We start from the raw sequence: 12461 nt of genomic DNA, 5'->3' as shown, positions 1-12461 counted from the left end.
AATAAATACTTGAGAGTTTCCAAATCCTTAATTTATAAGCTGGATAATTCTAATCTTGAAAATTTATTCAGTGCTTGTGCCAATGGGCAACATTTTCTTAAACAAATCATCACATATATTTATTTGAATAAATTACATTTAAATATTGAATTGTTATCATTTAAGATATTTGGCATTTTAAAAACAGCTGAAAAAAAGCTTGTTTTTCTTAAAGCATCTTATAAAAAAATTTAAGAAAAACATTCCTTTGATATGATGGTGAGCAGTCAGTAATAAATTCTTGTCTCCAATGAGATCATTTCTTTCTACATTTGATTTCAGTTGTAGAGAACAACTAATAGTTATGTATGGCAGAGTCTGTAGCTCTTCACTGCTAGGTGGTGCTAATTAAAACTGACACATTGTAACACTGGCCTGAAAACCTAATATTTGTGGATCATGAATAATGATTATCTAAAAGAAAATAGCTTTTTAGTATCCATTAGACTTCATCATCAGTACCTACTCAACTCTTTCTTGACTGGCATCATCATTTGCATATATACATACACTGGGTTTGCCTTATTCTACATCTGTCTAATGCTTGGGATAATATATATATATCTTTTTGAAGGAAAAGCAAATATTATGTTTTTAAAAAGTTTTTAACTTCCTACCATAGCTTGCTAACAAGCTTTATAAAAGAAGCACGAAATCAGTGAAAACGTTTGTTGGTAATTAAGAATAAATTTGTATGATTCTTTGATTTTGGTAAGGAGGTCAGCAATAACTGCTATTAATGATAATATAGAGAAAACATCAATGGTCACACTATTTCTCTGAGGGACTAAGAAGTCAACAAATTTGGTTTACAATGTGTTTGGAAAGAAAGGGTATTTTTAAACCATAATTTATTTTTATTCCTGAATTTATAACCAACCAAGGCAGTTATTGTTGCTGCTGCTGTAGGTTTAATTCTTACTCCAATTTCAGTCCTGCATCAAATATCTGAAAGCTCTCTAAGCTGCGCTCAATCAGCCACATTTTAACTTTATCATGCGTGTTTATAAAGTTTGTGTATTCAGAGTGTTTTTATTCCTATGTGCTCCAATAACCTCTTCGTTGGTGTCCTATTACATTTAAGTCAAAGTATAAAGGTGACTCTAACTTCGTTCTTACTGCTCTTGCTTATTATCCTCTGTCCCTATTAAGTGGACATTTTAGGGTAGGTTAGATGCTAAAACAATATCCCCTCTCCTCTCTGAGCCAGTAAAATACCTATTCTCCTATGTAAAAGGGGAAATTAAGAGAATGAAGGTATATCTTTTCATATCTGAATGTATATTTCTTAATACTTTGATTACTTATAAAATATTTTGATAAGCATCATGACTGTTCCCAACTAAAGACAAATTGACATCTGAAAAATATTTTTTTTCTAGGATGGAGTACAGTAATTAAGGTAGATAGGCTTCATGGGTAAAGGTAATTTTCTTTTATGGGTCAAAGAATTTTTTTTAATAACTTTTTTTTTGATATGGACCATTTTTTTTAAGCCTTTATTGAACTTGTTACAATATCACTTCCGTTTTACGTTTTGGTTTTTTGGCCGAGAGGCATGTGGGATCTTAGCTCCCTGACCAGGGATCGAACCCGCACCCCCCGCACTAGAGGGCAAAGCCTTAACCACTGGACTGCCAGGGACCAGGTTCACAAATTATGTACAAAAGAGAAATTTCATGTATTGGTTTAGTGATATACAGGGGGAATTGTTATCAAAGGAAGCCAATGTCATTATTTTAAAGTAATCTGTATAGTATAATAATTATTCTTACATAAAATATCTATGATTTTCCTTTATTTTCCATTTATTCATTTCAAAGCTTTATAAACATAGAAAACAGTACTTCTTCACAAGTTCTCATTATTTCTGTTAATCACATTGTTCAAACAGGTGCCTGTAGATTTTTTTGTTCCTCACTTATGGAAGATGTTACTGTCCTTTGCTGCTATTTTAATAAGTCTGACTTCTTTCTCATCTTTCTTTCAAGTACTCATTCCTAAGACCTCGTATGTTTTAAAAAGTTTCTTGCTCTATTTGGCTCACCATCCACATATAATAGATTTATTTTGTATGATATTTGAACTGAATAAAATAAATTGATTTGGAGCCCTTAAAGCTTTCTTGATGTTAGTACATATTATGACTGAAATTCTATAGCTGCAAACAAGGAGTATTTACTATTACTATGCTAAATGTACAACCCAGTGAAGAAAGAGATAAAACATATAATCATAATTATATTTAATAAAATCTTTTTATTAAATAAAAATAAGAAGGATATGCCTGAGAGTATAATAATATTTTGGAAATGACATAAAATATTTAAAGAACAGTTGTATAATGTGTAGTGCTATAATTTCACATTTATTAAGCCAATGTTTAGCTTAATTCCCCTACTGGTCTACTAGTTTCCTTCTTTACTTCAATATTGAATTTGTTGTACTCTCATGTGTAATGCCTTATCGTGTAGATGTACCTCTGAAAGAATTACGTGTGCAGTTTCTCCCACTGGAATCCCTTAAGTCCACCTGCCACACCTGGCTTTGGGAATTTAACTCTGGCATGTAAAGATATTTTATGTACATAAACTATTTAGCTGCTTTACATAACCTAACTGCTTTCATTAGGGTCTAAAATATTCAGTAGCAAAAACAAAGTCTCTAGCCAGTTTTACACATTTCAAAAATAAGTAAAATGCTAACCATTCACTATTTGAAAATCCACTGTTCTTAGTTGTGATATTTCATGCATGTCTAAGTCACTCTTCCTTTTCTCTTACAGCAATCATGTCATCTATAATTTTTGGTATCTCTTCGAATTCAGCCTATCCATTCAGGGGCTCTTTTTTACCCTATAATTTTATTAAAAACATATTATCATATAAATGGGGCATCTTTGTTGATATTTGCTTCAATTTTGTTCAACCATAGATTTTTACACAGATGTTTAAAATAAAAGCAAAACAACAGTCACAAGATAGTTTAGAGATAAGATATCACACTGAAAATGTGGGGCGAAATACTCGCAAAAACTTTGGTTTCAGAGAGATGATGGATGATATTGCTCTGATGAAATAAGAAAGAAATGCTTTATAAAAGGAAGCATATGAGAATAAGAAAGGATAATTGGTATCTGATAATACACACAAAATGTTCTCAGATTGATAAAAACATAGAAAGTTAAAACAAAGAAATTCTTGCAGAAAATCAAGCAAAAATACCAAAACATGGACAATAGGAAATAAAATACAAGAAAACTGATAGATAGATACTGGAGATCCAACATCTGTCTAATAAGAATTGAATAAAAAAATAACAGAGATAAAGCTGGGCATGAGATATAAAAAAATTTTTTTATTGAAGAATAGTTGATTTACAGTATCATTTTAATTTCATGTATATAGCACAGTGATTCATATATATATATATATATACATATATATATATATATATATATATATTCTTTTTTAGATTCTTTTCCCTTATAGGTTATTACAACATATTGAGTGTAGCTCCCTGTGCTATACAGTAGGACAGTAGGTCCCTTATTCATTATCTATTTTATATATAGTAGTGTGTATATGGGCATGAGATTTTAAAAGCAGTACAGTCAGCCCTCAGTATTTGCAGGTTCCACGTTGAGGGGAAAAACTCCTCAGCTTTTCTCAGGCAAAGTTTCTTAATCTGAAGGTGAGCTTCAGGCAGGCCACATTGCACTGAAACTATATACAAAATATTCTGGTTTTACAGATATGTGTTTTACTTCAACAAACTGGTGGATTCTTGGTTAGTTGAATATGTGGAGCCTGTGTATATGGTTATCTTGCATGCTTAATAGTTCTGTGTTTGAGTTGAGTTAATGAAATCATATCTAAGATTTTCTAACCAAATCTACAGTATTTCCAACAACTGTATGAGACTTGAGCATCTGTGGGTTTTGATATCTGTGGATACCAGAACTGACCCCTGAGGATACTGAGGGTTGATTGTGTATATTTTTTAAAGCAAATTTCCCAATAATTGAGAGATAAGTGTCTCTGGATTGAAAACTATCATACTTTGAAACTTCAGCATATGAAGTAATAAGACAAGACCTAAATGCTTCCAAAGAGGAAAAAAAGTGATATGTACAGTCATCTGATTAGTCAACAGCAGCACAGAACACACTTCTCCTTGTTCATTTGGCTCTAATCACACTAGACTATTCCTCTAATGCACTAAGTCCTCATATCTGTTGTTCCCCTATCTGTCCAAGCATATCTCGTTTTATTGCACTTCGCTTCATTGTGTTTCACAGATTTGGTAGGGGTTTTTGTTTTGTTTGTTTTGTTTTGTTTTTACAAATTGAAGGTCGTGGCAATCCTGAGCCAAGCAAGTCTGTTGGGGTCATTTTTCCAACAGCATTGGCTCATTTCCTGTTTCTGTGTCACATTTTGGTAATCCTCACAATATTTCAAATTCTCCACCAGCAAAAAGATTATGATTCACTGACAGCTCAAATCATGGTTAGCACTTTTTAACAATAAAGTATTTTTAAGCAAAGGTATGTATGTTGTTTTATTAGACATAATGCTACTGCACACTTAATAGATGACAGTGCAGTGTAAGTATAAATTTATACACACTGGGAAACAAAAAATTCCTGTGACTTACTTTATTGTGGTATTTGTTTTATTGTGGTGGTCTGGAACCAAACCTACAGTATTTCCAAGGTATGCTGTAATGTCTTTTACACAGATATTTACATGGCTTGCTCCTCAATATTTTCAGGAATTGAATTATTATCAAGAAAGTATAACAGAATCCACAGTCACATTGGTGTATCTCACTAATAATATACATGAAAATACACTTTAAATTACTTTATATGTTTATAAAATAATACAAAATTTTATGTAAGACTGACTATTCAATAATATGAGCACTTTAATTTGGGAACTTTAGATCTTAACCTATTTCTGCAATTCTTTAATAACAAATTATACTTCTGAAATTATTGCTTAAATTGTATTCCTAGTTAAAATTATCTTGCATGCTTAATAGTTCTGTGTTTAAGTTGAGTTAATGAAATCATATCTAAGATTTTCTAAATTCTGTTCCGTATATTTTTGTATGTTAACATTTTTGTATTTTAACTTTATAAACATTATGAATTTTCAGTTTTAAATTATCTGTACCTCGAATTCCTTTCATTCCTTTCCATTCCAAGTATAGTGAAGGTGGTAAGTGTTAGGGTGAGGGGCAGGTCTCTAAGTGCCAGGGACTGTATTTAGGATTTTATATACAGTACTACAGGGGACACAGAAACTAATGATGGAACAAAACCATAATAATTTCAGAAGTTCAATCAGCTCTGAGGGCATGGGGAGTGGAAAGTCAACAAAATTGAATGGAAGTAAAATTAGTATTAAAAATTGTTTTATAGAGTCAGTTTTATGGCTTTAGGAAACAAGACAATACACAAATGGGACAAGATGTGTGTGTGTGTGTGTGTGTGATTGTGGTCATAGTGGGTAAGGGAAGAGTGAGGTAGGAAAGGGCAGGAAAATTCTGGTCAGTTTTGCAAATACCTCCTGGTGTTTATACATTTATTTAAAGAGCTGGTATGGAGCATGACGTTTGTATGAGTCAGACCATCTAGAAAGGCAGAGGTAAAATGGACACTCACACTACAGATAACACAGACAATAAAGTAAATCAAATCCATTTTCCCATACTAAATTTCAGAAACTCATCTGATAGCATTGAGGTGATTGATGAATCCCTATTCTACTTTTATAGGTAGGGCAGGTGCTGGCTCTGTGTTTGCTGTGAGAATTGTGACTTGTACTGTAACCTTAATAGCCTGATTGATGGTAAGGCTGTCAACATGTAATGCTGTTTTCTGCATCTTGAGCCTATATTACATGAAACACAAAATAGCTGTATCTGTCCTAATACACTGTAAAGTACACAGCATTCATCCTCTGTTTCTTATTAAAATATCTCTTACAAACTTTACGTGTCCTAGATCTATCCCCAGAACCACTAGTATGTTCAGCTTCTGGGGACTCACACAAGGTTCTGTTTTCACTATTTAAATACTGTCACTGTTCAAAATGTGTCTATCCTGCTCTCCCACCCCAACATTTTTTCAGGATCTTTCTCTTTACTAAATAATAATTTATATACAATTAAATACTACTGTGATTAAAGATTAAAATGATTTATGTCTCTATATGTGTATAGGTAGACAGATATTTGTGTAGATATCAAATAAAATCAGAATGTAAGGCCCCCAGCACTTGTATAAAACTTCCAATGAAACTCTCGGTGTTTTTTCAAAATCTAGAGATTTAAGAAAAAATAAACAATATAATCATTATATAAATTATAAATTTTAAAAATATAATTAATCAATAAATTATTTCTGTTATTTACAGGCTTTTCATATTGTTGTAATATGCAAAAAGCATTTCCCTCCAATTTGAGCATATTTGGATTCATATATATATACATATATATGTGTATACACAGCGTGCACACACACACACACACACAGTTTCCCCTTTCAACAGGGATTAAAAGTAGAAAGAACAGACTAGCACACCACTTTTCTTTAGTTTTTCCTTCAGCAAGCAGTGTGGTTAACCCCCCGAGACACGTATGCATAAAATACTACCAGTCTAGCTAAACCTAGCATAGGCTTCATGGGCGGATTGTTAAAATGGAGGAGGCTTTAGGCCATTAGAATTGTTAGTAACATTATTATTGTTAAATGGGACAGGCTGGAATTAAAATCCTTCCACATTCTGGTCCCTTTCTGTCACACGTTGGCTCTTGGAATATTTCTGTCATATAGAAGCCCTCAGGGCAGGTTGCTGAGGAGAGTATAGGGTGGACAAAATAAGGCATGTATCACAGACATTGACCATCCATAAACAGAATTGATATTGCTGCCCCATTATGCTGTTTTTCTCAGTAATCCAAGATAACACTCTAGTCAATAAGGAACTCCAATCTATTCAAGTCCTTAATTGAAGTAAAACCTATTTCCCATTCCAAGAGGGCTGAGAGTTTAAAACAATATGGTACAAGGCCTGGTGTACTTTTCCTGAGGTTTACAGCGGGGCTTTCTCTTATAACCCTATTCATTTAAAGTGCCTATGAGAGGAATTCCTTGCACATTTAAGTGACAGAATATGCAAAATCAACCAAATAAAACTGTATACAAAAGACTAAGTTGCCAATCATGGGTGATTTAGATAGCTTAGAAAGGGCTCTCATAATTACATACATTTTTTTCTTGTGCAAAATAAACTGGATTTTGAGAAATTTACCTGCTGCTAATTGCAAAATACAAAGTGCCTGGTTGTTCTGCTGATTTGTTCAGGTAATTTTCTAATTATTTATTTAAACTTTTTTTTTCTTTTTTTTTTTCTTTTTGCGGTATGTGGGCCTCTCACTGTTGTGGCCTCTCCCGTTGCGGAGCACAGGCTCCGGACGCGCAGGCCCAGCGGCCATGGCTCACGGGCCCAGCCGCTCCGCGGCATATGGGATCTTCCCAGACCAGGGCACGAACCCGTATCCCCTGCATCAGCAGGCGGACTCTCAACCACTGCGCCACCAGGGAGGCCCCTATTTATTTAAACTTTGTATGCATAATGAATTTATAGCTGATCCTAACCATGGTTATAAATACAAATGAAGTATTATAAATTATCATATAAAATACAAAACTAGAGAGTAGTAATATCTTAAACTAGTGCTAAACTTAAATAGCAAAAATGGAATGCTTACAAGTTGGTTAATTATTAAGTTGAAGACAGTAAATATATCTCCATTTGGGGTTGACTGCTTCTTCTGATTATCTAATGTTAAGTTGTTCCCGACTTTTAAGGGCCTGTTTAATTCATATGAATGCTATGGAGTAGAACAGAGAGCATTCTATATTAGAACATGTTGATTATGTGCTTGTTTTGAAAGGCAATTCTGCACCAATACCATTCAAAATTGTGAAGAATTGAAATAAATATGCAGGCTGAATGGGACAGATCTGTAGCATATATATATATATATATATATATATATATATATATATATATATATATATATATATATATATATCCGCCCATTTAATCAGGATCTTATATGTACATGTATACAAACACACAAGCCCTCACACATATATCTGGCTTCTGCCTTTTGCTCTGAGTCTTTCACCATCACCAGGTAGGACCACTTCACCCTCACATGTGGATTTGCTCTCATTCCAGAGCTTGAGACTTACTCTGATCTTAACAAAGCTTAGTATAAGTAGTTCTAGGTTAATATATTATCAATAATACAGGTAATTATATAAGAACTCTGCAATGTGTTGTGTTCAGATAACTGAAAATATAGTTAGATCCTGGTAAATAATTTTTAAAAAATATACATGCATGCAGTTAGTGAGATTAGTTGACTTTTTCAGAAAGCACACAGATCTGGACTCAAATCATTAATACATCCATTTTGGGGACCGTGGGTAAATCATGTAGTCCCTTATAGAGTTTGTATTCTTAGTTTATAAAGGGTGGGTATACAGTCCATAGAAATATATCTATAAAAAATAATTATCTCGTGGGGATTTTATGGAATTTAATGAGTTAATACACATAACATGCTTATTGTAATTCATAGCGCATAGTTTGTGCTCAATAAATTTTCCTCCTTAAGTCATGATGACCTCCTGATCAGAGGAGGAGAGCAGAAATGGGACTGCACACAAAAGGAAAGCAGAGAGTAAATGTTTGTGTTTCCTAGTACTGTGCAGGCAAGAGCTACAGTGGAGTCGGGGGATGTGAACATTCTGTGTGCTCAGAGAATAGAGTTCACCTGGCTTCATCAGTGGACTGGAAAGAGCATACATCAACATAACACTGAGTCACCCTTGATTCCTCATTTTCCTGCACAGGCCACATCCAATCATCAGCAAGCTAGTCTGACTAGGTCTCATCCTTTCCACTCATCCAGTAAGCTAAGCATATTGTCACAACCTCCTAACTGCCTAAGGCTGTTCTCAGTGCAGCAACCAGAGCTATTCTTTTAAAATGTATGTCAGATTATGTCATTTTTCTGTGATAAACCCTCCAATGACTTCTCATTTTAGTGAAAAGTCAACATTCTTTACAGTAGCCTGCAAGTCCTTTTTCACTCTGGTTCCTTTGTTACCAGTCTTCTTCCCTTATCCCTTACCACTCTCCCTCTTGTCCATTTGCTCTAGCCACCCTGCTGTGGGTTGTTGCTCTAGGGTTTCTGCACTTGCTGTTTCCCTTGCCTAAAACACTCTTCCCTAGATACCCACAGGGCTCATCTCTCATTTACTGTGGGTCACTGCTCATCATGCGTCTTCTATAAATAACAACTCACCCTGCTACTAGACACTCACTTTCCTCCTCTCTTTTCCTCTCTGTAGCATTTATTATCTTCTAACATAAGACGTATTTACTTGTTTGTTTTCCCGTTTATCTGTTCCTCTACTCCCTAGACATGCCTTCACAATGCAAGTTCTCTGAGTTCAAAAACTTTGTTTACAGTTGTATTCCTAATGCTCAAAAGAGTTCCTGGCTAGTAGTAGGTGCTTAGTAAATATTTATAAAATTAATAAATTAAGATTATTCTAATGCTATGTTATAAAAGCAATATTACAATTATTCTTTCAGTTTTTCAGATATGATATAGGAAAGGGATACAGTATATTCTAGACACAAGTACTCAGAGAAAAAGAATACTCTTTTCTTATAAAGTAGTACATTAGCAAAAAGGTTTTCAGGGAAGGGAAAACAAACAAAAAATAACCATCTGGTGGAATAATGGAGGAATTCCAAGATCGAGGTCTAAGGTTGTTTAATTAAATGGAATTTTCTTAAACTGAGAAAAGGTATGTCCCAAACTTCTGTAGCAAGTCACTGTAGTAGGAGATTCATAAGTTATATTTTCATGATGAATTCAGTCTGATCCTGTACCCCTAATAAGGCTATGTCCAATTATTCATAGACATTGATTATCCATTATTTTTAAGATAATCTTATCTTTTTAAAAGGACCAAACACTTAAACTTTAAGATTCTTAAATTTGCACCTGTGTTAATTCAGTATTCTTAGAACACATGTATTTGAATGCATGGTTACTTTAATAATTCACATAATAATGATAATTTCCTGTGTATCTAAAAATGTTTTAGTCTTATCAAAGCTTTTTTGATGTTCATTATTATCAGTGTTGAAGATGTTTGGCTTATCCTTCCTATCCCCTGCCCAATTTGGTTGTTTGGTTATAAATACTGAGTGGATAAAAGGTGAGAGTACTTGCGAATTGGTTCTGAATTATTTTTATGAATGGTGGAATTTGACTTTGGTATCCTCACACAACAAAACCTGATGGGAAGCACTGAAAAAAATCTCGAGGGAACTGGCTTTCATGTCACCTCCCCCAAGGGTGTGAGATTAACATTGCTGCTACTGCATTTCTCTGGAGCTCAGGAAATTACTGCCCCTGAAAAGGCATATCTGAGATTCAGTAAGACGCTAGACATAGGAGCTTCAAAAGAGTAGAAGCTGGGCTACCCTGGTGGCGCACTAGTTAAGAATTCGCCTGTCAAAGCAGAGGACACAGGTTCAACCCCTGGTCCGGGAACATCCTACATGCCGTGGAGCAACTGAGCTCATGTGCTACAACTACTGAGCCTGTGCTCTAGAGCCAGCAAGCCACAACTACTGCCCACTCGCCACAACTAGAGAAAGCCCATGCACAGCAATGATGACCCAATGCAGCCAAAATAAATAACTAAATAAGTTAATTAATTAAAAAAAGAAAAAGAGTAGAAGCTAAATTTTCTCATAGTGGCATAAGATTATCACTACTCCAGATATTTTGCAAGAAAAAAGTCAAATAAAAATGGCACTATTTAAAGACACATTTGCTATATAAAATTCCAGGCACCAGATATTAATATTTGCAGATTTTTTAATTGTTAAGGGGCTACATTTTTAAAGATTCCTTATCTCTCAAGTAAACAATAAACGGATTTGGAAAGTTTTGTGTTACATACCTGCATGCCAAATACAGAAGTAGATTAAGTGTACACCATATTTTAGACAATGGGCTAGGGGTTTTATACCTATTTATTAATTGAACACACATACACAAACTGGAGATGAAAGCTTGAAGCTCAGAAGTTAAATACCATGCTCAAGATCACCTAACCAGTAAGTTCAGAGATGAATTAATACTTTGGTCATCTGATTCAAAGTCCAGTAATTCTCCTATGTTGTAGCTAACTCTTTTGATGATCAAAAATAGAATGAACATATTCCTACTTATATTTTAACATTGTGTTTATATTGCCAGCGTTCTCAGTTATTTACTTTATGTCCTGTCATTTCTTTGCAAATGGCATCCTTGCTTTACCTGAGGAAAAGTAATTGTCAAAGTTAGTCTTAATGATATCACTTCTGTTGCTTGTTCTACTTGTGAGTTATTTTTATCTTGTGGTTTATTTATTTTGGCACAGCAATATTCACAGCTTCCTCTGCAATTTCATAAATCGTTTCTTGCCTCATAACCTTGTTGGCTGCCCTAACTGCAATGTTCCTCTAAATTAAAGTGAATTTGGACTATTATTTAAATACCTTTAAAGTTTTTTGTTTAATTTCATATGCTTTAAACACATATAGGATAGAGCATATTTGTTAGTGTAATGTACATTTTTCCTCCTCCATCTTCCATTCTCATTACTTATATCCAGTGATTTTCATGGAGACCTACACCTTAAAGCTCTGGCCTCAGAGAATGTATTAATAAATAGTTTTAATTATTTTTCATATTGGATTGAAATATTCATTTTTCTAAGAGCAGAGAACATTGCTATTCACCTAAAAGTTTTATTTTATTTACAAATTATAATGTTTGATGTTCCATTTTTGAAAATGCTAGCCAATCAGAATTTATTAAACCAGTCATATAGTCATATTTGCAATATCAGTATGGTGCTTCTATATTTTCACTTGATTTGTTTTTGAAGTGTATCCCACTCTGGAGGACACTGTTACATTGTCCATTCAGTAAATGTTTGTTGAGTGTCTACAATAAAACAAACTTTGGGAGAAGCTTTGGGAATGTAAGAAAATAATAAAGTTCTCCCCTCTCAAAGCTTATGAAGATAGAAAGCACACCATATATCTCAATACAATGCAGTGTTAAGTCCATTCCAGATAATCACACAGGGTGCTGCAGGCTTACAGAATCAACAAGAAAATAGGAAATGCAGTAGAAAATTCAGGTGAAGAAGCCAAATATCTCAAAACAAGATTTCAATATCAGGAATCTGTAAGTTCTTTCTTTAAACTGGAGTGAAAATTGTACATGGGGGAATGGAAGGAGGCTTAAAAAGAAGTACG

Source organism: Mesoplodon bidens (assembly GCF_964165515.1).
Source record: "Mesoplodon bidens genome assembly, chromosome: 1".
NCBI lineage: Eukaryota > Metazoa > Chordata > Mammalia > Artiodactyla > Ziphiidae > Mesoplodon > Mesoplodon bidens.
This window is presented reverse-complemented; position numbering follows the sequence as displayed.